This window comes from Pseudophryne corroboree, chromosome 3, assembly GCF_028390025.1.
Source record: "Pseudophryne corroboree isolate aPseCor3 chromosome 3, aPseCor3.hap2, whole genome shotgun sequence".
NCBI classification, from domain to species: Eukaryota; Metazoa; Chordata; class Amphibia; order Anura; family Myobatrachidae; genus Pseudophryne; species Pseudophryne corroboree.
In genome coordinates this window covers 113493378-113511914 of record NC_086446.1, presented here as the reverse complement: position 1 = coordinate 113511914, position 18537 = coordinate 113493378, and the positions used below count along the sequence as shown (strand labels likewise).

Sequence of the window (18537 nt, the reverse complement as noted above, 5' to 3'; positions counted from 1 at the left end):
GTAGTTAGAAGTAGAAAAGTTCTAACAGAAACCACAAAGCTCATCTACAGCCACACCACACTGGATACGCCCAATCTCATCTGATCTTGGAAGCTAAGCAGTGTTGGGCCTGGTTAGTACTTGCATGGGAGACCACCTGGGAATACAAGGTGCTGTAGATATTTTTATACTGCCAACACCGTTCTGTTGATGCATTCCATTTTTAAACATATTCATTTATGAACCAGTAGTTAGAAGTAGAAAAGTTCTAACAGAAACCACAAAGCTCATCTACAGCCACACCACACTGGATACGCCCAATCTCGTCTTATCTTGGAAGCTAAGCAGTGTTGGGCCTTGTTAGTACTTGGATGGGAGACCATCTGGGAATACAAGGTGCTGTAGATATTTTTATACTGCCAACACAGTTCTGTTGATGCATTCCATTTTCAAACGTATTCATTTATGAACCAGTAGTTAGAAGTAGAAAAGTTCTAACAGAAACCACAAAGCTCATCTACAGCCACACCACACTGGATTCGCCCAATCTCACCTGATCTTGGAAGCTAAACAGTGTTGGGCTTGGTTAGTACTTGGATGGGAGACCACCTGGGAATACAAGGTGCTGTAGATATTTTTATACTGCCAACACCGTTCTGTTGATGCATTCCATTTTCAAACGTATTCATTTATGAAACAGTAGTTAGAAGTAGAAAAGTTCTAACAGAAACCACAAAGCTCATCTACAGCCACACCACATTGGATACGCCCAATCTCATCTGATCTTGGAAGCTAAGCAGTGTTGGGCCTGGTTAGTACTTGGATGGGAGACCACCTGGGAATACAAGGTGCTGTAGATATTTTTATACTGCTAACACCGTTCTGTTGATGCATTCCATTTTCAAACGTATTCATTTATGAACCAGTAGTTAGAAGTAGAAAAGTTCTAACAGAAACCACAAAGCGCATCTACAGCCACACCACACTGGATACGCCCAATCTCATCTGATCTTGGAAGCTAAGCAGTGTTGGGCCTGGTTAGTACTTGGATGGGAGACCACCTGGGAATACAAGGTGCTGTAGATATTTTTATACTGCCAACACCGTTCTGTTGATGCATACCATTTTCAAATGTATTCATTTATGAACCAGTAGTTAGAAGTAGAAAAGTTCTAACAGAAACCCCAAAGCTCATCTACAGACACACCACACTGGATATGCCCAATCTCATCTGATCTTAGAAGCTAAGCAGTGTTGGGCTTGGTTAGTACTTGGATGGGAGACCACCTGGGAATACAAGGTGCTGTAGATATTTTTAAACTGCCAACACCGTTCTGTTGATGCATACCATTTTCAAATGTATTCATTTATGAAACAGTAGTTAGAAGTAGAAAAGTTCTAACAGAAACCACAAAGCTCATCTACAGCCACACCACACTGGATACGCCCAATCTCATCTGATCTTGGAAGCTAAGCAGTGTTGGGCCTGGTTAGTACTTGGATGGGAGACCACCTGGTAATACAAGGTGCTGTAGATATTTTTATACTGCCAACACCGTTCTGTTGATGCATTCCATTTTCAAACGTATTCATTTTTGAACCAGTAGTTAGAAGTAGAAAAGTTCTAACAGAAACCACAAAGCTCATCTACAGCCACATCACACTGGATACGCCCAATCTCATCTGATCTTGGAAGCTAAGCAGTGTTGGGCCTGGTTAGTACTTGGATGGGAGACCACCTGGGAATACAAGGCGCTGTAGATATTTTTATACTGCCAACACTGTTCTGTTGATGCATTCCATTTTCAAACGTATTCATTTATGAACCAGTAGTTAGAAGTAAAAAAGTTCTAACAGAAACCATAAGGCTCATCTACAGCCACACCACACTGGATATGCCCAATCTCATCTGATCGTAGAAACTAAGCAGTGTTGGGCCTGGTTAGTACTTGGATGGGAGACCACCTGGGAATACAAGGTGCTGTAGATATTTTTATACTGCCAACACCATTCTGTTGATGCATTCCATTTTCAAATGTATTCATTTATGAACCAGTAGTTAGAAGTAGAAAAGTTCTAACAGAAACCACAAAGCTCATCTACAGCCACACCACACTGGATACGCCCAATCTCATCTGATCTTGGAAGCTATGCAGTGTTGGGCCTTGTTAGTACGTGGATGGGAGACCACCTGGGAATACAAGGTGCTGTAGATATTTTTATACTGCCAACACCGTTCTGTTGATGCATTCCATTTTTAAACGTATTCATTTATGAACCTGTAGTTATAAGTAGAAAAGTTCTAACAGAAACCACAAAGCTCATTTACAGCCACACCACACTGGATACGCCCAATCTCATCTGATTTTGGAAGCTAAGCAGTGTTGGGCCTGGTTAGTACTTGGATGGGAGACCACCTGGGAATACAAGGTGCTATGGATATTTTAATACTGCCAACACCGTTCTGTTGATGCATTCCATTTTCAAACGTATTCATTTATGAACCAGTAGTTAGAAGTAGAAAAGTTCTAACAGAAACCACAAAACTCATCTACAGCCACACCACAATGGATACGCCCAATCTCAACTGATCTTAGAAGCTAAGCAGTGTTGGGCCTGGTTAGTACTTGGATGGGAGACCACCTGGGAATACAAGGTGCTGTAGGTATTTTTATACTTCCAACACTGTTCTGTTGATGCATTCAATTTTCAAACGTATTCATTTATGAACCAGTAATTAGAAGTAGAAAAGTTCTAACAGAAACCACAAAGCACATCTACAGCCACACCACATTGGATACGCCCAATCTCATCTGATCTTGGAAGCTAAGCAGTGTTGGGCCTGGTTAGTACTTGTATGGGAGACCACCTGGGAATACAAGGTGCTGTAGATATTTTTATACTGCCAACACCGTTCTGTTGATGCATTCCATTTTCAAACGTATTAATTTATGAACCAGTAGTTAGAAGTAGAAAAGTTCTAACAGAAACCACAAAGCGCATCTACAGCCACACCACACTGGATACGCCCAATCTCATCTGATTTTGGAAGCTAAGCAGTGTTGGGCCTGGTTAGTACTTGGATGGGAGACCACCTGGGAATACAAGATGCTGTAGATATTTTTATACTGCCAACACCGTTCTGTTGATGCATTCCATTTTCAAACGTATTCATTTATGAACCAGTAGTTAGAAGTAAAAAAGTTCTAACAGAAACCACAAAGCGCATCTACAGCCACACCACACTGGATACGCCCAATCTCATCTGATTTTGGAAGCTAAGCAGTGTTGGGCCTGGTTAGTACTTGGATGGGAGAGCACCTGGGAATACAAGGTGCTGTAGATATTTTTATACTGCCAACACCGTTCTGTTGATGCATACAATTTTCAAATGTATTCATTTATGAACCAGTAGTTAGAAGTAGAAAAGTTCTAACAGAAACCCCAAAGCTCATCTACAGCCACACCACACTGGATATGCCCAATCTCATCTGATCTTAGAAGCTAAGCAGTGTTGGGCCTGGTTAGTACTTGGATGGGAGACCACCTGGGAATACAAGGTGCTGTAGATATTTTTATACTGCCAACACCGTTCTGTTGATGCATTCCATTTTCAAACGTATTCATTTATGAACCAGTAGTTAGAAGTAGAAAAGTTCTAACAGAAACCACAATGCTCATCTACAGTCACACCACATTGGATACGCCCAATCTCATCTGATCTTGGAAGCTAAGCAGTGTTGGGCCTGGTTAGTACTTGGATGGGAGACCACCTGGGAATACAAGGTGCTGTAGATATTTTTATACTGCCAACAACGTTCTGTTGATGCATTCCATTTTCAAACATATTCATTTATGAACCAGTAGTTAGAAGTAGAAAAGTTCTAACAGAAACCACAAAGCTCATCTACAGTCACACCACATTGGATACGCCCAATCTCATCTGATCTTGGAAGCTAAGCAGTGTTGGGCCTGGTTAGTACTTGGATGGGAGACCACCTGGGAATACAAGGTGCTGTAGATATTTTTATACTGCCAACACCGTTCTGTTGATGCATTCCATTTTCAAACTTATTAATTTATGAACCAGTAGTTAGAAGTAGAAAAGTTCTAACAGAAACCACAAAGCGCATCTACAGCCTCACCACACTGGATACGCCCAATCTCATCTGATCTTGGAAGCTAAGCAGTGTTGGGCCTGGTTAGTACTTGGATGGGAGACCACCTGGGAATACAAGGTGCTGTGGATATTTTAATACTGCCAACACCGTTCTGTTGATGCATTCCATTTTCAAACGTATTCATTTATGAACCAGTAGTTAGAAGTAGAAAAGTTCTAACAGAAACCACAATACTCATCTACAGCCACACCACACTGGATACGCCCAATCTCATCTGATCTTGGAAGCTAAGCAGTGTTGGGCCTTGTTAGTACTTGGATGGGAGACCACCTGGGAATACAAGGAGCTGTAGGTATTTTTATACTTCCAACACTGTTCTGTTGATGCATTCCATTTTCAAACGTATTCATTTATGAACCAGTAGTTAGAAGTAGAAAAGTTCTAACAGAAACCACAAAGCTCATCTACAGCCACACCACACTGGATATGCCCAATCTCATCTGATCTTAGAAGTTAAGCAGTGTTGGGCCTGGTTAGTACTTGGATGGGAGACCACCTGGGAATACAAGGTGCTGTAGATATTTTTATACTGCCAACACCATTCTGTTGATGCATTCCATTTTCAAATGTATTCATTTATGAACCAGTAGTTAGAAGTAGAAAAGTTCTAACAGAAACCACAAAGCTCATCTACAGCCACACCACACTGGATACGCCCAATCTCATCTGATCTTGGAAGCTAAGCAGTGTTGGGCCTGGTTAGTACTTGGATGGGAGACCACCTGGGAATACAAGGTGCTGTAGATATTTTTATACTGCCAACACCGTTCTGTTGATGCATACCATTTTCAAATGTATTCATTTATGAACCAGTAGTTAGAAGTAGAAAAGTTCTAACAGAAACCCCACAGCTCATCTACAGACACACCACACTGGATATGCCCAATCTCATCTGATCTTAAAAGCTAAGCAGTGTTGGGCTTGGTTAGTACTTGGATGGGAGACCACCTGGGAATACAAGGTGCTGTAGATATTTTTATACTGCCAACACCGTTCTGTTGATGCATTCCATTTTCAAACGTATTCATTTATGAACCAGTAGTTAGAAGTAGAAAAGTTCTAACAGAAACCACAAAGCTCATCTACAGCCACACCACACTGGATACGCCCAATCTCATCTGATCTTGGAAGCTAAGCAGTGTTGGGCCTGGTTAGTACTTGGATGGGAGACCACCTGGGAATACAAGGTGCTGTAGATATTTTTATACTGCCAACACCGTTCTGTTGATGCATTCCATTTTCAAACATATTCATTTATGAACCAGTAGTTAGAAGTAGAAAAGTTCTAACAGAAACCACAAAGCTCATCTACAGCCACACCACACTGGATACGCCCAATCTCGTCTGATCTTGGAAGCTAAGCAGTGTTGGGCCTTGTTAGTACTTGGATGGGAGACCACCTGGGAATACAAGGTGCTGTAGATATTTTTATACTGCCAACACCGTTCTGTTGATGCATTCCATTTTCAAACGTATTCATTTATGAAACAGTAGTTAGAAGTAGAAAAGTTCTAACAGAAACCACAAAGCTCATCTACAGCCACACCACATTGGATACGCCCAATCTCATCTGATCTTGGAAGCTAAGCAGTGTTGGGCCTGGTTAGTACTTGGATGGGAGACCACCTGGGAATACAAGGTGCTGTAGATATTTTTATACTGCTAACACCGTTCTGTTGATGCATTCCATTTTCAAACGTATTCATTTATGAACCAGTAGTTAGAAGTAGAAAAGTTCTAACAGAAACCACAAAGCGCATCTACAGCCACACCACACTGGATACGCCCAATCTCATCTGATCTTGGAAGCTAAGCAGTGTTGGGACTGGTTAGTACTTGGATGGGAGACCACCTGGGAATACAAGGTGCTGTAGATATTTTTATACTGCCAACACCGTTCTGTTGATGCATACCATTTTCAAATGTATTCATTTATGAAACAGTAGTTAGAAGTAGAAAAGTTCTAACAGAAACCACAAAGCTCATCTACAGCCACACCACACTGGATACGCCCAATCTCGTCTGATCTTGGAAGCTAAGCAGTGTTGGGCCTTGTTAGTACTTGGATGGGAGACCACCTGGGAATACAAGGTGCTGTAGATATTTTTATACTGCCAACACCGTTCTGTTGATGCATTCCATTTTCAAACGTATTCATTTATGAACCAGTAGTTAGAAGTAGAAAAGTTCTAACAGAAACCACAAAGCTCATCTACAGCCACACCACACTGGATACGCCCAATCTCGTCTGATCTTGGAAGCTAAGCAGTGTTGGGCCTTGTTAGTACTTGGATGGGAGACCACCAGGGAATACAAGGTGCTGTAGATATTTTTATACTGCCAACACTGTTCTGTTGATGCATTCCATTTTCAAATGTATTCATTTATGAACCAGTAGTTAGAAGTAGAAAAGTTCTAACAGAAACCACAAAGCTCATCTACAGCCACACCACACAGGATACGCCCAATCTCACCTGATCTTGGAAGCTAAGCAGTGTTGGGCTTGGTTAGTACTTGGATGGGAGACCACCTGGGAATACAAGGTGCTGTAGATATTTTTATACTGCCAACACCGTTCTGTTGATGCATTCCATTTTCAAACGTATTCATTTATGAACCAGTAGTTAGAAGTAGAAAAGTTCTAACAGAAACCACAAAGCTCATCTACAGCCACACCACATTGGATACGCCCAATCTCATCTGATCTTGGAAGCTAAGCAGTGTTGGGCCTGGTTAGTACTTGGATGGGAGACCACCTGGGAATACAAGGTGCTGTAGATATTTTTATACTGCCAACACCGTTCTGTTGATGCATTCCATTTTCAAACGTATTCATTTATGAACCAGTAGTTAGAAGTAGAAAAGTTCTAACAGAAACCACAAAGCTCATATACAGCCACACCACACTGGATACGCCCAATCTCATCTGATCTTGGAAGCTAAGCAGTGTTGGGCCTGGTTAGTACTTGGATGGGAGACCACCTGGGAATACAAGGTGCTGTAGATATCTTTATACTGCCAACACCGTTCTGTTGATGCATTCCATTTTCAAACGTATTCATTTATGAACCAGTAGTTAGAAGTAGAAAAGTTCTAACAGAAACCACAAAGCTCATCTACAGCCACACCACACTGGATATGCCCAATCTCACCTGATCTTGGAAGCTAAGGCAGTGTTGGGCCTTGTTAGTACTTGGATGGGAGACCACCTGGGAATACAAGGTGCTGTAGATATTTTTATACTGCCAACACCGTTCTGTTGATGCATTCCATTTTCAAACGTATTCATTTATGAACCAGTAGTTAGAAGTAGAAAAGTTCTAACAGAAACCACAAAGCTCATCTACAGCCACACCACACTGGATACGCCCAATCTCGTCTGATCTTGGAAGCTAAGCAGTGTTGGGCCTTGTTAGTACTTGGATGGGAGACCACCTGGGAATACAACGTGCTGTAGATATTTTTATACTGCCAACACTGTTCTGTTGATGCATTCCATTTTCAAACGTATTCATTTATGAACCAGTAGTTAGAAGTAGAAAAGTTCTAACAGAAACCACAAAGCTCATCTACAGCCACACCACACTGGATATGCCCAATCTCACCTGATCTTGGAAGCTAAGCAGTGTTGGGCTTGGTTAGTACTTGGATGGGAGACCACCTGGGAATACAAGGTGCTGTAGATATTTTTATACTGCCAACACCGTTCTGTTGATGCATTCCATTTTCAAACGTATTCATTTATGAAACAGTAGTTAGAAGTAGAAAAGTTCTAACAGAAACCACAAAGCTCATCTACAGCCACACCACATTGGATACGCCCAATCTCATCTGATCTTGGAAGCTAAGCAGTGTTGGGCCTGGTTAGTACTTGGATGGGAGACAACCTGGGAATACAAGGTGCTGTAGATATTTTTATACTGCCAACACCGTTCTGTTGATGCATTCCATTTTCAAACGTATTCATTTATGAACCAGTAGTTAGAAGTAGAAAAGTTCTAACAGAAACCACAAAGCGCATCTACAGCCACACCACACTGGATACGCCCAATCTCATCTGATCTTGGAAGCTAAGCAGTGTTGGGCCTGGTTAGTACTTGGATGGGAGACCACCTGGTAATACAAGGTGCTGTAGATATTTTTATACTGCCAACACCGTTCTGTTGATGCATACCATTTTCAAATGTATTCATTTATGAACCAGTAGTTAGAAGTAGAAAAGTTCTAACAGAAACCCCAAAGCTCATCTACAGACACACCACACTGGATATGCCCAATCTCATCTGATCTTAGAAGCTAAGCAGTGTTGGGCTTGGTTAGTACTTGGATGGGAGACCACTTGGGAATACAAGGTGCTGTAGATATTTTTATACTGCCAACACCGTTCTGTTGATGCATTCCATTTTCAAACGTATTCATTTATGAACCAGTAGTTAGAAGTAGAAAAGTTCTAACAGAAACCACAAAGCTCATCTACAGCCACACCACATTGGATACGCCCAATCTCATCTGATCTTGGAAGCTAAGCAGTGTTGGGCCTGGTTAGTACTTGGATGGGAGACCACCTGGGAATACAAGGTGCTGTAGATATTTTTATACTGCCAACACCGTTCTGTTGATGCATTCCATTTTCAAACGTATTCATTTATGAACCAGTAGTTAGAAGTAGAAAAGTTCTAACAGAAACCACAAAGCTCATATACAGCCACACCACACTGGATACGCCCAATCTCATCTGATCTTGGAAGCTAAGCAGTGTTGGGCCTGGTTAGTACTTGGATGGGAGACCACCTGGGAATACAAGGTGCTGTAGATATCTTTATACTGCCAACACCGTTCTGTTGATGCATTCCATTTTCAAACGTATTCATTTATGAACCAGTAGTTAGAAGTAGAAAAGTTCTAACAGAAACCACAAAGCTCATCTACAGCCACACCACACTGGATATGCCCAATCTCAGCTGATCTTGGAAGCTAAGGCAGTGTTGGGCCTTGTTAGTACTTGGATGGGAGACCACCTGGGAATACAAGGTGCTGTAGATATTTTTATACTGCCAACACCGTTCTGTTGATGCATTCCATTTTCAAACGTATTCATTTATGAACCAGTAGTTAGAAGTAGAAAAGTTCTAACAGAAACCACAAAGCTCATCTACAGCCACACCACACTGGATACGCCCAATCTCGTCTGATCTTGGAAGCTAAGCAGTGTTGGGCCTTGTTAGTACTTGGATGGGAGACCACCTGGGAATACAACGTGCTGTAGATATTTTTATACTGCCAACACTGTTCTGTTGATGCATTCCATTTTCAAACGTATTCATTTATGAACCAGTAGTTAGAAGTAGAAAAGTTCTAACAGAAACCACAAAGCTCATCTACAGCCACACCACACTGGATATGCCCAATCTCACCTGATCTTGGAAGCTAAGCAGTGTTGGGCTTGGTTAGTACTTGGATGGGAGACCACCTGGGAATACAAGGTGCTGTAGATATTTTTATACTGCCAACACCGTTCTGTTGATGCATTCCATTTTCAAACGTATTCATTTATGAAACAGTAGTTAGAAGTAGAAAAGTTCTAACAGAAACCACAAAGCTCATCTACAGCCACACCACATTGGATACGCCCAATCTCATCTGATCTTGGAAGCTAAGCAGTGTTGGGCCTGGTTAGTACTTGGATGGGAGACCACCTGGGAATACAAGGTGCTGTAGATATTTTTATACTGCCAACACCGTTCTGTTGATGCATTCCATTTTCAAACGTATTCATTTATGAACCAGTAGTTAGAAGTAGAAAAGTTCTAACAGAAACCACAAAGCGCATCTACAGCCACACCACACTGGATACGCCCAATCTCATCTGATCTCATCTGATCTTGGAAGCTAAGCAGTGTTACGCAAATATTGTGAGAGCAAAAAAGATGGCTTTTAGGAAATATAAGCAGACACAAAATAATGAAGACAAAAAGATATATCTTGTTAGACAGAAGGAGACAAAGAAGGTAATCAGATGTGCAAAGGCACAAGCTGAGGAGAAAATGGCCCAGTCAGTGGGTAAAGGAGGCAAAACTTTTTTTAGGTATATAAGCGAAAAAAGAAAAACAAAAGGCGGAATTATAAAACTAAAGACGGACACTGGGAATCTTGTTGAGGGAGACAATTTAATAGCAGATCATCTTAATGATTATTTTTGCTCAGTATTTACTACTGAAAGAGAGGGGAAGGGGCCACAGTTAAGTTGCAGGGATATTCAGGAAAATGAAACAAGTACATTTACAGAGGAGAAGGTCCTAACAGAACTCTCAAAGCTGAAAGTGGACAAATCTATGGGGCCAGATGGGATACATCCAAGGATACTAAAAGAACTTAAAGAGGTGCTGGTAGCACCATTGACAGAATTATTCAACCAGTCATTAGCTACAGGAGAAATTCCAGGGGACTGGAAAAGAGCAAACGTAGTCCCACTGCACAAAAGTGGAAGCAAGGAAGAGGCAAACAACTACAGACCAGTGAGTCTTACATCAGTAGTAGGGAAATTGATGGAAACACTCTTAAAAGAAAGAGTTGTAGATCATCTCAAATCCGGCAATTTACTGGATCCCAAACAGCATGGATTCACTGGGGGAAGATCATGTCAAACAAATCTTATTGACTTTTTTGATTGTGTGACTAAAGTGATGGATAAAGGTGGAGCCATGGATATAGCTTATCTTGACTTTAGTAAGGCTTTTGACACAGTTCCACATCGCAGACTGCTAAATAAACTTGAAAGTTTGGGATTGGATATTAGGATTATTGAATGGATAAGATCTTGGTTGAAGGATAGAAAACAGAGAGTTGTGGTAAATGGAGTGCATTCACAGGAGGGAAATGTTACCAGTGGAGTACCCCAGGGATCTGTACTTGGACCAGTGCTTTTCAATATCTTTATTGGTGACATTGCAAATGGGATTAAAGGGAAAGTATGCCTTTTTGCAGATGACACAAAGGTATGCAACAGGGTAGACACACCAGGTGGGGTAAAACAAATGATTGAGGATCTAGGTAGACTAGAGGAATGGTCAAGAGTCTGGCAATTACGTTTAATGCCAAAAAATGCAAAATCATGCACTTGGGTCTCAAAAATCCTAAAGCTAAATACAGTATTAATGGCACTATACTGGAAACTACTGAGGAGGAAAGGGATCTAGGAGTCACTATTTCAGATGACTTAAAGGCAGGTAAGCAATGTAACAAGGCAATGAGGAAGGCTAGTCAGATGCTTGGCTGCATTGGGAGAGGAATCAGCAGCAGAAAGAAAGAAGTAATAATGCCACTGTATAGGTCATTGGTACGGCCTCATCTAGAATACTGTATTCAGTTCTGGAGGCCATATCTTCAAAAGGATATTAATACATTAGAAACTGTACAAAGGAGGGCAACTAAAATGGTGCATGGCCTACATCACAAAACATACCCAGAAAGACTAAGAAATCTCAATATGTATAGTTTGGAGCAGAGAAGAGAAAGGGGGGACATGATAGAAACTTTCAAATATATGAAGGGTTTTAACAAAGTCCAGGAGGGAAACATTCTCCAAATGAAGAGAAGCAATAGGACACGAGGACATGCACTGAGACTGGAGGGGGGGAGGTTCAGGGGAAATTTGCGGAAAAATTATTTCACAGAAAGGGTAGTGGACAAGTGGAATAGCCTCCCATCAGAGGTGGTAGAGGCTAAGACAGTAGAGCAATTTAAACATGCATGGGATAGACATAAGGATATCCTTACAAAGAAATAAGGAACAAATAAGGTTAGTGATAAAAAAAAAATAATATATAAAAAAAAAAAAGGGGCAGACTAGATGGGCCAAGTGGTTCTTATCTGCCGACAAATTCTATGTTTCTATGTTTCTATGGTTAGTACTTGGATGGGAGACCACCTGGGAATACAAGGTGCTGTAGATATTTTTATACTGCCAACACCGTTCTGTTGATGCATACCATTTTCAAATGTATTCATTTATGAACCAGTAGTTAGAAGTAGAAAAGTTCTAACAGAAACCCCAAAGCTCATCTACAGACACACCACACTGGATATGCCCAATCTCATCTGATCTTAGAAGCTAAGCAGTGTTGGGCTTGGTTAGTACTTGGATGGGAGACCACCTGGGAATACAAGGTGCTGTAGATATTTTTATACTGCCAACACCGTTCTGTTGATGCATTCCATTTTCAAACGTATTCATTTATGAACCAGTAGTTAGAAGTAGAAAAGTTCTAACAGAAACCCCAAAGCTCATCTACAGCCACACCACACTGGATACGCCCAATCTCATCTGATCTTGGAAGCTAAGCAGTGTTGGGCCTGGTTAGTACTTGGATGGGAGACCACCTGGGAATACAAGGTGCTGTAAATATTTTTATACTGCCAACACCGTTCTGTTGATGCATTCCATTTTCAAACATATTCATTTATGAACCAGTAGTTAGAAGTAGAAAAGTTCTAACAGAAACCACAAAGCTCATCTACAGCCACACCACACTGGATACGCCCAATCTCGTCTGATCTTGGAAGCTAAGCAGTGTTGGGCCTTGTTAGTACTTGGATGGGAGACCATCTGGGAATACAAGGTGCTGTAGATATTTTTATACTGCCAACACAGTTCTGTTGATGCATTCCATTTTCAAACGTATTCATTTATGAACCAGTAGTTAGAAGTAGAAAAGTTCTAACAGAAACCACAAAGCTCATCTACAGCCACACCACACTGGATACGCCCAATCTCACCTGATCTTGGAAGCTAAGCAGTGTTGGGCTTGGTTAGTACTTGGATGGGAGACCACCTGGGAATACAAGGTGCTGTAGATATTTTTATACTGCCAACACCGTTCTGTTGATGCATTCCATTTTCAAACGTATTCATTTATGAAACAGTAGTTAGAAGTAGAAAAGTTCTAACAGAAACCACAAAGCTCATCTACAGCCACACCACATTGGATACGCCCAATCTCATCTGATCTTGGAAGCTAAGCAGTGTTGGGCCTGGTTAGTACTTGGATGGGAGACCACCTGGGAATACAAGGTGCTGTAGATATTTTTATACTGCCAACACCGTTCTGTTGATGCATTCCATTTTCAAACGTTTTCATTTATGAACCAGTAGTTAGAAGAAGAAAAGTTCTAACAGAAACCACAAAGCTCAGCTACAGCCACACCACACTGGATACGCCCAATCTCATCTGATCTTGGAAGCTAAGCAGTGTTGGGCCTGGTTAGTACTTGGATGGGAGACCACCTGGGAATACAAGGTGCTGTAGATATCTTTATACTGCCAACACCGTTCTGTTGATGCATTCCATTTTCAAACGTATTCATTTATGAACCAGTAGTTAGAAGTAGAAAAGTTCTAACAGAAACCACAAAGCTCATCTACAGCCACACCACACTGGATATGCCCAATCTCATCTGATCTTAGAAGCTAAGCAGTGTTGGGCCTGGTTAGTACTTGGATGGGAGACCACCTGGGAATACAAGGTGCTGTAGATATTTTTATACTGCCAACACCGTTCTGTTGATGCATTCCATTTTCAAACGTATTCATTTATGAACCAGTAGTTAGAAGTAGAAAAGTTCTAACAGAAACCACAAAGCTCATCTACAGCCACACCACACTGGATACGCCCAATCTCGTCTGATCTTGGAAGCTAAGCAGTGTTGGGCCTTGTTAGTACTTGGATGGGAGACCACCTGGGAATACAACGTGCTGTAGATATTTTTATACTGCCAACACTGTTCTGTTGATGCATTCCATTTTCAAACGTATTCATTTATGAAACAGTAGTTAGAAGTAGAAAAGTTCTAACAGAAACCACAAAGCTCATCTACAGCCACACCACATTGGATACGCCCAATCTCATCTGATCTTGGAAGCTAAGCAGTGTTGGGCCTGGTTATTACTTGGATGGGAGACCACCTGGGAATACAAGGTGCTGTAGATATTTTTATACTGCCAACACCGTTCTGTTGATGCATTCCATTTTCAAACGTATTCATTTATGAACCAGTAGTTAGAAGTAGAAAAGTTCTAACAGAAACCACAAAGCGCATCTACAGCCACACCACACTGGATACGCCCAATCTCATCTGATCTTGGAAGCTAAGCAGTGTTGGGCCTGGTTAGTACTTGGATGGGAGACCACCTGGGAATACAAGGTGCTGTAGATATTTTTATACTGCCAACACCGTTCTGTTGATGCATACCATTTTCAAATGTATTCATTTATGAACCAGTAGTTAGAAGTAGAAAAGTTCTAACAGAAACCCCAAAGCTCATCTACAGACACACCACACTGGATATGCCCAATCTCATCTGATCTTAGAAGCTAAGCAGTGTTGGGCTTGGTTAGTACTTGGATGGGAGACCACCTCGGAATACAAGGTGCTGTAGATATTTTTATACTGCCAACACCGTTCTGTTGATGCATTCCATTTTCAAACGTATTCATTTATGAACCAGTAGTTAGAAGTAGAAAAGTTCTAACAGAAACCACAAAGCTCATCTACAGCCACACCACACTGGATACGCCCAATCTCATCTGATCTTGGAAGCTAAGCAGTGTTGGGCCTGGTTAGTACTTGGATGGGAGACCACCTGGAAATACAAGGTGCTGTAGATATTTTTATACTGCCAACACCGTTCTGTTGATGCATTCCATTTTCAAACATATTCATTTATGAACCAGTAGTTAGAAGTAGAAAAGTTCTAACAGAAACCACAAAGCTCATCTACAGCCACACCACACTGGATACGCCCAATCTCGTCTGATCTTGGAAGCTAAGCAGTGTTGGGCCTGGTTAGTACTTGGATGGGAGACCACCTGGGAATACAAGGTGCTGTAGATATTTTTATACTGCCAACACGGTTCTGTTGATGCATTCCATTTTCAAACGTATTCATTTATGAAACAGTAGTTAGAAGTAGAAAAGTTCTAACAGAAACCACAAAGCTCATCTACAGCCACACCACATTGGATACGCCCAATCTCATCTGATCTTGGAAGCTAAGCAGTGTTGGGCCTGGTTAGTACTTGGATGGGAGACCACCTGGGAATACAAGGTGCTGTAGATATTTTTATACTGCTAACACCGTTCTGTTGATGCATTCCATTTTCAAACGTATTCATTTATGAACCAGTAGTTAGAAGTAGAAAAGTTCTAACAGAAACCACAAAGCTCATCTACAGCCACACCACATTGGATACGCCCAATCTCATCTGATCTTGGAAGCTAAGCAGTGTTGGGCCTGGTTAGTACTTGGATGGGAGACCACCTGGGAATACAAGGTGCTGTAGATATTTTTATACTGCTAACACCGTTCTGTTGATGCATTCCATTTTCAAACGTATTCATTTATGAACCAGTAGTTAGAAGTAGAAAAGTTCTAACAGAAACCACAAAGCGCATCTACAGCCGCACCACACTGGATACGCCCAATCTCATCTGATCTTGGAAGCTAAGCAGTGTTGGGCCTGGTTAGTACTTGGATGGGAGACCACCTGGGAATACAAGGTGCTGTAGATATTTTTATACTGCCAACACCGTTCTGTTGATGCATACCATTTTCAAATGTATTCATTTATGAACCAGTAGTTAGAAGTAGAAAAGTTCTAACAGAAACCCCAAAGCTCATCTACAGACACACCACACTGGATATGCCCAATCTCATCTGATCTTAGAAGCTAAGCAGTGTTGGGCTTGGTTAGTACTTGGATGGGAGACCACCTGGGAATACAAGGTGCTGTAGATATTTTTATACTGCCAACACCGTTCTGTTGATGCATTTCATTTTCAAACGTATTCATTTATGAACCAGTAGTTAGAAGTAGAAAAGTTCTAACAGAAACCACAAAGCTCATCTACAGCCACACCACACTGGATATGCCCAATCTCACCTGATCTTGGAAGCTAAGCAGTGTTGGGCTTGGTTAGTACTTGGATGGGAGACCACCTGGGAATACAAGGTGCTGTAGATATTTTTATACTGCCAACACCGTTCTGTTGATGCATTCCATTTTCAAACGTATTCATTTATGAAACAGTAGTTAGAAGTAGAAAAGTTCTAACAGAAACCACAAAGCTTTTCTACAGCCACACCACATTGGATACGCCCAATCTCATCTGATCTTGGAAGCTAAGCAGTGTTGGGCCTGGTTAGTACTTGGATGGGAGACCACCTGGGAATACAAGGTGCTGTAGATATTTTTATACTGCCAACACCGTTCTGTTGATGCATTCCATTTTCAAACGTATTCATTTATGAACCAGTAGTTAGAAGTAGAAAAGTTCTAACAGAAACCACAAAGCGCATCTACAGCCACACCACACTGGATACGCCCAATCTCATCTGATCTTGGAAGCTAAGCAGTGTTGGGCCTGGTTAGTACTTGGATGGGAGACCACCTGGGAATACAAGGTGCTGTAGATATTTTTATACTGCCAACACCGTTCTGTTGATGCATTCCATTTTCAAACGTATTCATTTATGAACCAGTAGTTAGAAGTAGAAAAGTTCTAACAGAAACCACAAAGCTCATCTACAGCCACACCACACTGGATATGCCCAATCTCATCTGATCTTGGAAGCTAAGCAGTGTTGGGCCTGGTTAGTACTTGGATGGGAGACCACCTGGGAATACAAGGTGCTGTAGATATTTTTATACTGCCAACACCGTTCTGTTGATGCATTCCATTTTTAAACATATTCATTTATGAACCAGTAGTTAGAAGTAGAAAAGTTCTAACAGAAACCACAAAGCTCATCTACAGCCACACCACACTGGATACGCCCAATCTCGTCTTATCTTGGAAGCTAAGCAGTGTTGGGCCTTGTTAGTACTTGGATGGGAGACCATCTGGGAATACAAGGTGCTGTAGATATTTTTATACTGCCAACACAGTTCTGTTGATGCATTCCATTTTCAAACGTATTCATTTATGAACCAGTAGTTAGAAGTAGAAAAGTTCTAACAGAAACCACAAAGCTTTTCTACAGCCACACCACATTGGATACGCCCAATCTCATCTGATCTTGGAAGCTAAGCAGTGTTGGGCCTGGTTAGTACTTGGATGGGAGACCACCTGGGAATACAAGGTGCTGTAGATATTTTTATACTGCCAACACCGTTCTGTTGATGCATTCCATTTTCAAACGTATTCATTTATGAACCAGTAGTTAGAAGTAGAAAAGTTCTAACAGAAACCACAAAGCGCATCTACAGCCACACCACACTGGATACGCCCAATCTCATCTGATCTTGGAAGCTAAGCAGTGTTGGGCCTGGTTAGTACTTGGATGGGAGACCACCTGGGAATACAAGGTGCTGTAGATATTTTTATACTGCCAACACCGTTCTGTTGATGCATTCCATTTTCAAACGTATTCATTTATGAACCAGTAGTTAGAAGTAGAAAAGTTCTAACAGAAACCACAAAGCTCATCTACAGCCACACCACACTGGATACGCCCAATCTCATCTGATCTTGGAAGCTAAGCAGTGTTGGGCCTGGTTAGTACTTGCATGGGAGACCACCTGGGAATACAAGGTGCTGTAGATATTTTTATACTGCCAACACCGTTCTGTTGATGCATTCCATTTTTAAACATATTCATTTATGAACCAGTAGTTAGAAGTAGAAAAGTTCTAACAGAAACCACAAAGCTCATCTACAGCCACACCACACTGGATACGCCCAATCTCGTCTTATCTTGGAAGCTAAGCAGTGTTGGGCCTTGTTAGTACTTGGATGGGAGACCATCTGGGAATACAAGGTGCTGTAGATATTTTTATACTGCCAACACAGTTCTGTTGATGCATTCCATTTTCAAACGTATTCATTTATGAACCAGTAGTTAGAAGTAGAAAAGTTCTAACAGAAACCACAAAGCTCATCTACAGCCACACCACACTGGATTCGCCCAATCTCACCTGATCTTGGAAGCTAAACAGTGTTGGGCTTGGTTAGTACTTGGATGGGAGACCACCTGGGAATACAAGGTGCTGTAGATATTTTTATACTGCCAACACCGTTCTGTTGATGCATTCCATTTTCAAACGTATTCATTTATGAAACAGTAGTTAGAAGTAGAAAAGTTCTAACAGAAACCACAAAGCTCATCTACAGCCACACCACATTGGATACGCCCAATCTCATCTGATCTTGGAAGCTAAGCAGTGTTGGGCCTGGTTAGTACTTGGATGGGAGACCACCTGGGAATACAAGGTGCTGTAGATATTTTTATACTGCTAACACCGTTCTGTTGATGCATTCCATTTTCAAACGTATTCATTTATGAACCAGTAGTTAGAAGTAGAAAAGTTCTAACAGAAAC

The 18537-nt window shown here is 41.4% G+C and overlaps 58 non-coding genes and 14 pseudogenes across 58 annotated transcripts; all 72 read left to right on the top strand.

Moving 5' to 3' along the window:
- The first annotated feature begins 42 nt into the window (after nucleotides 1-42).
- On the top strand, nucleotides 43-161 carry LOC135061008 (5S ribosomal RNA). Its single transcript, XR_010247401.1, has one exon. It is a non-coding gene; the product is annotated as a 5S ribosomal RNA (ribosomal RNA).
- Nucleotides 162-268: 107 nt separating this feature from the next.
- On the top strand, nucleotides 269-387 carry LOC135069185 (5S ribosomal RNA). Its single transcript, XR_010255373.1, has one exon. It is a non-coding gene; the product is annotated as a 5S ribosomal RNA (ribosomal RNA).
- Nucleotides 388-494: 107 nt separating this feature from the next.
- LOC134886977 (5S ribosomal RNA) lies at nucleotides 495-613 on the top strand (annotated as a pseudogene).
- Nucleotides 614-720: 107 nt separating this feature from the next.
- On the top strand, nucleotides 721-839 carry LOC134902229 (5S ribosomal RNA). Its single transcript, XR_010175698.1, has one exon. It is a non-coding gene; the product is annotated as a 5S ribosomal RNA (ribosomal RNA).
- A 107-nt stretch (nucleotides 840-946) lies between these two features.
- LOC135067858 (5S ribosomal RNA) lies at nucleotides 947-1065 on the top strand. Its single transcript, XR_010254067.1, has one exon. It is a non-coding gene; the product is annotated as a 5S ribosomal RNA (ribosomal RNA).
- Nucleotides 1066-1172: 107 nt separating this feature from the next.
- Nucleotides 1173-1291, top strand: LOC134891384 (5S ribosomal RNA; annotated as a pseudogene).
- Nucleotides 1292-1398: 107 nt separating this feature from the next.
- On the top strand, nucleotides 1399-1517 carry LOC135067435 (5S ribosomal RNA). The gene has a single exon (XR_010253650.1). It is a non-coding gene; the product is annotated as a 5S ribosomal RNA (ribosomal RNA).
- A 107-nt stretch (nucleotides 1518-1624) lies between these two features.
- On the top strand, nucleotides 1625-1743 carry LOC135066220 (5S ribosomal RNA). Its single transcript, XR_010252474.1, has one exon. It is a non-coding gene; the product is annotated as a 5S ribosomal RNA (ribosomal RNA).
- Nucleotides 1744-1850: 107 nt separating this feature from the next.
- Nucleotides 1851-1969, top strand: LOC134890296 (5S ribosomal RNA; annotated as a pseudogene).
- Nucleotides 1970-2076: 107 nt separating this feature from the next.
- On the top strand, nucleotides 2077-2195 carry LOC135067749 (5S ribosomal RNA). The gene has a single exon (XR_010253959.1). It is a non-coding gene; the product is annotated as a 5S ribosomal RNA (ribosomal RNA).
- Nucleotides 2196-2302: 107 nt separating this feature from the next.
- On the top strand, nucleotides 2303-2421 carry LOC134889561 (5S ribosomal RNA; annotated as a pseudogene).
- A 107-nt stretch (nucleotides 2422-2528) lies between these two features.
- Nucleotides 2529-2647, top strand: LOC134891603 (5S ribosomal RNA; annotated as a pseudogene).
- Nucleotides 2648-2754: 107 nt separating this feature from the next.
- Nucleotides 2755-2873, top strand: LOC135064936 (5S ribosomal RNA). The gene has a single exon (XR_010251232.1). It is a non-coding gene; the product is annotated as a 5S ribosomal RNA (ribosomal RNA).
- A 107-nt stretch (nucleotides 2874-2980) lies between these two features.
- LOC134885389 (5S ribosomal RNA) lies at nucleotides 2981-3099 on the top strand. Its single transcript, XR_010169504.1, has one exon. It is a non-coding gene; the product is annotated as a 5S ribosomal RNA (ribosomal RNA).
- A 107-nt stretch (nucleotides 3100-3206) lies between these two features.
- On the top strand, nucleotides 3207-3325 carry LOC134887539 (5S ribosomal RNA; annotated as a pseudogene).
- Nucleotides 3326-3432: 107 nt separating this feature from the next.
- On the top strand, nucleotides 3433-3551 carry LOC135069298 (5S ribosomal RNA). Its single transcript, XR_010255482.1, has one exon. It is a non-coding gene; the product is annotated as a 5S ribosomal RNA (ribosomal RNA).
- A 107-nt stretch (nucleotides 3552-3658) lies between these two features.
- On the top strand, nucleotides 3659-3777 carry LOC135060942 (5S ribosomal RNA). The gene has a single exon (XR_010247337.1). It is a non-coding gene; the product is annotated as a 5S ribosomal RNA (ribosomal RNA).
- A 107-nt stretch (nucleotides 3778-3884) lies between these two features.
- Nucleotides 3885-4003, top strand: LOC135060941 (5S ribosomal RNA). The gene has a single exon (XR_010247336.1). It is a non-coding gene; the product is annotated as a 5S ribosomal RNA (ribosomal RNA).
- A 107-nt stretch (nucleotides 4004-4110) lies between these two features.
- LOC135066009 (5S ribosomal RNA) lies at nucleotides 4111-4229 on the top strand. The gene has a single exon (XR_010252271.1). It is a non-coding gene; the product is annotated as a 5S ribosomal RNA (ribosomal RNA).
- Nucleotides 4230-4336: 107 nt separating this feature from the next.
- Nucleotides 4337-4455, top strand: LOC134901360 (5S ribosomal RNA). The gene has a single exon (XR_010174850.1). It is a non-coding gene; the product is annotated as a 5S ribosomal RNA (ribosomal RNA).
- A 107-nt stretch (nucleotides 4456-4562) lies between these two features.
- Nucleotides 4563-4681, top strand: LOC135066505 (5S ribosomal RNA). Its single transcript, XR_010252753.1, has one exon. It is a non-coding gene; the product is annotated as a 5S ribosomal RNA (ribosomal RNA).
- Nucleotides 4682-4788: 107 nt separating this feature from the next.
- On the top strand, nucleotides 4789-4907 carry LOC135067847 (5S ribosomal RNA). Its single transcript, XR_010254056.1, has one exon. It is a non-coding gene; the product is annotated as a 5S ribosomal RNA (ribosomal RNA).
- Nucleotides 4908-5014: 107 nt separating this feature from the next.
- LOC134893752 (5S ribosomal RNA) lies at nucleotides 5015-5133 on the top strand (annotated as a pseudogene).
- Nucleotides 5134-5240: 107 nt separating this feature from the next.
- LOC135067836 (5S ribosomal RNA) lies at nucleotides 5241-5359 on the top strand. Its single transcript, XR_010254045.1, has one exon. It is a non-coding gene; the product is annotated as a 5S ribosomal RNA (ribosomal RNA).
- A 107-nt stretch (nucleotides 5360-5466) lies between these two features.
- On the top strand, nucleotides 5467-5585 carry LOC135059862 (5S ribosomal RNA). The gene has a single exon (XR_010246260.1). It is a non-coding gene; the product is annotated as a 5S ribosomal RNA (ribosomal RNA).
- A 107-nt stretch (nucleotides 5586-5692) lies between these two features.
- Nucleotides 5693-5811, top strand: LOC134902227 (5S ribosomal RNA). The gene has a single exon (XR_010175696.1). It is a non-coding gene; the product is annotated as a 5S ribosomal RNA (ribosomal RNA).
- Nucleotides 5812-5918: 107 nt separating this feature from the next.
- Nucleotides 5919-6037, top strand: LOC135068088 (5S ribosomal RNA). Its single transcript, XR_010254295.1, has one exon. It is a non-coding gene; the product is annotated as a 5S ribosomal RNA (ribosomal RNA).
- A 107-nt stretch (nucleotides 6038-6144) lies between these two features.
- Nucleotides 6145-6263, top strand: LOC135059749 (5S ribosomal RNA). The gene has a single exon (XR_010246149.1). It is a non-coding gene; the product is annotated as a 5S ribosomal RNA (ribosomal RNA).
- Nucleotides 6264-6370: 107 nt separating this feature from the next.
- On the top strand, nucleotides 6371-6489 carry LOC134900780 (5S ribosomal RNA). Its single transcript, XR_010174284.1, has one exon. It is a non-coding gene; the product is annotated as a 5S ribosomal RNA (ribosomal RNA).
- A 107-nt stretch (nucleotides 6490-6596) lies between these two features.
- On the top strand, nucleotides 6597-6715 carry LOC134887174 (5S ribosomal RNA; annotated as a pseudogene).
- A 107-nt stretch (nucleotides 6716-6822) lies between these two features.
- On the top strand, nucleotides 6823-6941 carry LOC134902226 (5S ribosomal RNA). The gene has a single exon (XR_010175695.1). It is a non-coding gene; the product is annotated as a 5S ribosomal RNA (ribosomal RNA).
- Nucleotides 6942-7048: 107 nt separating this feature from the next.
- On the top strand, nucleotides 7049-7167 carry LOC135062426 (5S ribosomal RNA). Its single transcript, XR_010248776.1, has one exon. It is a non-coding gene; the product is annotated as a 5S ribosomal RNA (ribosomal RNA).
- Nucleotides 7168-7274: 107 nt separating this feature from the next.
- Nucleotides 7275-7394, top strand: LOC134886412 (5S ribosomal RNA). Its single transcript, XR_010170495.1, has one exon. It is a non-coding gene; the product is annotated as a 5S ribosomal RNA (ribosomal RNA).
- A 107-nt stretch (nucleotides 7395-7501) lies between these two features.
- LOC135062873 (5S ribosomal RNA) lies at nucleotides 7502-7620 on the top strand. The gene has a single exon (XR_010249213.1). It is a non-coding gene; the product is annotated as a 5S ribosomal RNA (ribosomal RNA).
- Nucleotides 7621-7727: 107 nt separating this feature from the next.
- Nucleotides 7728-7846, top strand: LOC134884405 (5S ribosomal RNA). The gene has a single exon (XR_010168554.1). It is a non-coding gene; the product is annotated as a 5S ribosomal RNA (ribosomal RNA).
- A 107-nt stretch (nucleotides 7847-7953) lies between these two features.
- Nucleotides 7954-8072, top strand: LOC134885658 (5S ribosomal RNA). The gene has a single exon (XR_010169768.1). It is a non-coding gene; the product is annotated as a 5S ribosomal RNA (ribosomal RNA).
- A 107-nt stretch (nucleotides 8073-8179) lies between these two features.
- On the top strand, nucleotides 8180-8298 carry LOC135067434 (5S ribosomal RNA). Its single transcript, XR_010253649.1, has one exon. It is a non-coding gene; the product is annotated as a 5S ribosomal RNA (ribosomal RNA).
- Nucleotides 8299-8405: 107 nt separating this feature from the next.
- Nucleotides 8406-8524, top strand: LOC134892125 (5S ribosomal RNA; annotated as a pseudogene).
- A 107-nt stretch (nucleotides 8525-8631) lies between these two features.
- LOC134902225 (5S ribosomal RNA) lies at nucleotides 8632-8750 on the top strand. Its single transcript, XR_010175694.1, has one exon. It is a non-coding gene; the product is annotated as a 5S ribosomal RNA (ribosomal RNA).
- Nucleotides 8751-8857: 107 nt separating this feature from the next.
- LOC135062425 (5S ribosomal RNA) lies at nucleotides 8858-8976 on the top strand. Its single transcript, XR_010248775.1, has one exon. It is a non-coding gene; the product is annotated as a 5S ribosomal RNA (ribosomal RNA).
- A 107-nt stretch (nucleotides 8977-9083) lies between these two features.
- Nucleotides 9084-9203, top strand: LOC134887650 (5S ribosomal RNA; annotated as a pseudogene).
- Nucleotides 9204-9310: 107 nt separating this feature from the next.
- Nucleotides 9311-9429, top strand: LOC135062872 (5S ribosomal RNA). Its single transcript, XR_010249212.1, has one exon. It is a non-coding gene; the product is annotated as a 5S ribosomal RNA (ribosomal RNA).
- Nucleotides 9430-9536: 107 nt separating this feature from the next.
- Nucleotides 9537-9655, top strand: LOC134884404 (5S ribosomal RNA). Its single transcript, XR_010168553.1, has one exon. It is a non-coding gene; the product is annotated as a 5S ribosomal RNA (ribosomal RNA).
- A 107-nt stretch (nucleotides 9656-9762) lies between these two features.
- LOC134902224 (5S ribosomal RNA) lies at nucleotides 9763-9881 on the top strand. The gene has a single exon (XR_010175693.1). It is a non-coding gene; the product is annotated as a 5S ribosomal RNA (ribosomal RNA).
- A 2338-nt stretch (nucleotides 9882-12219) lies between these two features.
- Nucleotides 12220-12338, top strand: LOC134891387 (5S ribosomal RNA; annotated as a pseudogene).
- Nucleotides 12339-12445: 107 nt separating this feature from the next.
- LOC135062637 (5S ribosomal RNA) lies at nucleotides 12446-12564 on the top strand. The gene has a single exon (XR_010248985.1). It is a non-coding gene; the product is annotated as a 5S ribosomal RNA (ribosomal RNA).
- A 107-nt stretch (nucleotides 12565-12671) lies between these two features.
- Nucleotides 12672-12790, top strand: LOC134900803 (5S ribosomal RNA). Its single transcript, XR_010174307.1, has one exon. It is a non-coding gene; the product is annotated as a 5S ribosomal RNA (ribosomal RNA).
- A 107-nt stretch (nucleotides 12791-12897) lies between these two features.
- Nucleotides 12898-13016, top strand: LOC135067330 (5S ribosomal RNA). The gene has a single exon (XR_010253549.1). It is a non-coding gene; the product is annotated as a 5S ribosomal RNA (ribosomal RNA).
- Nucleotides 13017-13123: 107 nt separating this feature from the next.
- On the top strand, nucleotides 13124-13242 carry LOC134902223 (5S ribosomal RNA). The gene has a single exon (XR_010175692.1). It is a non-coding gene; the product is annotated as a 5S ribosomal RNA (ribosomal RNA).
- Nucleotides 13243-13349: 107 nt separating this feature from the next.
- LOC135061814 (5S ribosomal RNA) lies at nucleotides 13350-13468 on the top strand. The gene has a single exon (XR_010248183.1). It is a non-coding gene; the product is annotated as a 5S ribosomal RNA (ribosomal RNA).
- A 107-nt stretch (nucleotides 13469-13575) lies between these two features.
- On the top strand, nucleotides 13576-13694 carry LOC135069297 (5S ribosomal RNA). Its single transcript, XR_010255481.1, has one exon. It is a non-coding gene; the product is annotated as a 5S ribosomal RNA (ribosomal RNA).
- Nucleotides 13695-13801: 107 nt separating this feature from the next.
- Nucleotides 13802-13920, top strand: LOC135062871 (5S ribosomal RNA). Its single transcript, XR_010249211.1, has one exon. It is a non-coding gene; the product is annotated as a 5S ribosomal RNA (ribosomal RNA).
- A 107-nt stretch (nucleotides 13921-14027) lies between these two features.
- LOC135068944 (5S ribosomal RNA) lies at nucleotides 14028-14146 on the top strand. The gene has a single exon (XR_010255135.1). It is a non-coding gene; the product is annotated as a 5S ribosomal RNA (ribosomal RNA).
- Nucleotides 14147-14253: 107 nt separating this feature from the next.
- On the top strand, nucleotides 14254-14372 carry LOC135067824 (5S ribosomal RNA). Its single transcript, XR_010254033.1, has one exon. It is a non-coding gene; the product is annotated as a 5S ribosomal RNA (ribosomal RNA).
- Nucleotides 14373-14479: 107 nt separating this feature from the next.
- On the top strand, nucleotides 14480-14598 carry LOC134893887 (5S ribosomal RNA; annotated as a pseudogene).
- A 107-nt stretch (nucleotides 14599-14705) lies between these two features.
- On the top strand, nucleotides 14706-14824 carry LOC135063489 (5S ribosomal RNA). Its single transcript, XR_010249818.1, has one exon. It is a non-coding gene; the product is annotated as a 5S ribosomal RNA (ribosomal RNA).
- A 107-nt stretch (nucleotides 14825-14931) lies between these two features.
- On the top strand, nucleotides 14932-15050 carry LOC134901601 (5S ribosomal RNA). Its single transcript, XR_010175087.1, has one exon. It is a non-coding gene; the product is annotated as a 5S ribosomal RNA (ribosomal RNA).
- A 107-nt stretch (nucleotides 15051-15157) lies between these two features.
- LOC134902222 (5S ribosomal RNA) lies at nucleotides 15158-15276 on the top strand. The gene has a single exon (XR_010175691.1). It is a non-coding gene; the product is annotated as a 5S ribosomal RNA (ribosomal RNA).
- A 107-nt stretch (nucleotides 15277-15383) lies between these two features.
- LOC134902220 (5S ribosomal RNA) lies at nucleotides 15384-15502 on the top strand. Its single transcript, XR_010175690.1, has one exon. It is a non-coding gene; the product is annotated as a 5S ribosomal RNA (ribosomal RNA).
- Nucleotides 15503-15609: 107 nt separating this feature from the next.
- Nucleotides 15610-15728, top strand: LOC135061357 (5S ribosomal RNA). Its single transcript, XR_010247740.1, has one exon. It is a non-coding gene; the product is annotated as a 5S ribosomal RNA (ribosomal RNA).
- A 107-nt stretch (nucleotides 15729-15835) lies between these two features.
- Nucleotides 15836-15954, top strand: LOC134891386 (5S ribosomal RNA; annotated as a pseudogene).
- A 107-nt stretch (nucleotides 15955-16061) lies between these two features.
- Nucleotides 16062-16180, top strand: LOC134884402 (5S ribosomal RNA). The gene has a single exon (XR_010168551.1). It is a non-coding gene; the product is annotated as a 5S ribosomal RNA (ribosomal RNA).
- Nucleotides 16181-16287: 107 nt separating this feature from the next.
- LOC135063514 (5S ribosomal RNA) lies at nucleotides 16288-16406 on the top strand. The gene has a single exon (XR_010249842.1). It is a non-coding gene; the product is annotated as a 5S ribosomal RNA (ribosomal RNA).
- Nucleotides 16407-16513: 107 nt separating this feature from the next.
- Nucleotides 16514-16632, top strand: LOC135067813 (5S ribosomal RNA). The gene has a single exon (XR_010254022.1). It is a non-coding gene; the product is annotated as a 5S ribosomal RNA (ribosomal RNA).
- Nucleotides 16633-16739: 107 nt separating this feature from the next.
- Nucleotides 16740-16858, top strand: LOC135059014 (5S ribosomal RNA). The gene has a single exon (XR_010245434.1). It is a non-coding gene; the product is annotated as a 5S ribosomal RNA (ribosomal RNA).
- Nucleotides 16859-16965: 107 nt separating this feature from the next.
- On the top strand, nucleotides 16966-17084 carry LOC135069184 (5S ribosomal RNA). The gene has a single exon (XR_010255372.1). It is a non-coding gene; the product is annotated as a 5S ribosomal RNA (ribosomal RNA).
- A 107-nt stretch (nucleotides 17085-17191) lies between these two features.
- On the top strand, nucleotides 17192-17310 carry LOC135063513 (5S ribosomal RNA). Its single transcript, XR_010249841.1, has one exon. It is a non-coding gene; the product is annotated as a 5S ribosomal RNA (ribosomal RNA).
- A 107-nt stretch (nucleotides 17311-17417) lies between these two features.
- LOC135067802 (5S ribosomal RNA) lies at nucleotides 17418-17536 on the top strand. The gene has a single exon (XR_010254011.1). It is a non-coding gene; the product is annotated as a 5S ribosomal RNA (ribosomal RNA).
- A 107-nt stretch (nucleotides 17537-17643) lies between these two features.
- LOC135061007 (5S ribosomal RNA) lies at nucleotides 17644-17762 on the top strand. The gene has a single exon (XR_010247400.1). It is a non-coding gene; the product is annotated as a 5S ribosomal RNA (ribosomal RNA).
- Nucleotides 17763-17869: 107 nt separating this feature from the next.
- LOC135069183 (5S ribosomal RNA) lies at nucleotides 17870-17988 on the top strand. The gene has a single exon (XR_010255371.1). It is a non-coding gene; the product is annotated as a 5S ribosomal RNA (ribosomal RNA).
- A 107-nt stretch (nucleotides 17989-18095) lies between these two features.
- On the top strand, nucleotides 18096-18214 carry LOC134886976 (5S ribosomal RNA; annotated as a pseudogene).
- Nucleotides 18215-18321: 107 nt separating this feature from the next.
- Nucleotides 18322-18440, top strand: LOC134902219 (5S ribosomal RNA). Its single transcript, XR_010175689.1, has one exon. It is a non-coding gene; the product is annotated as a 5S ribosomal RNA (ribosomal RNA).
- Nucleotides 18441-18537: the final 97 nt, after the last annotated feature.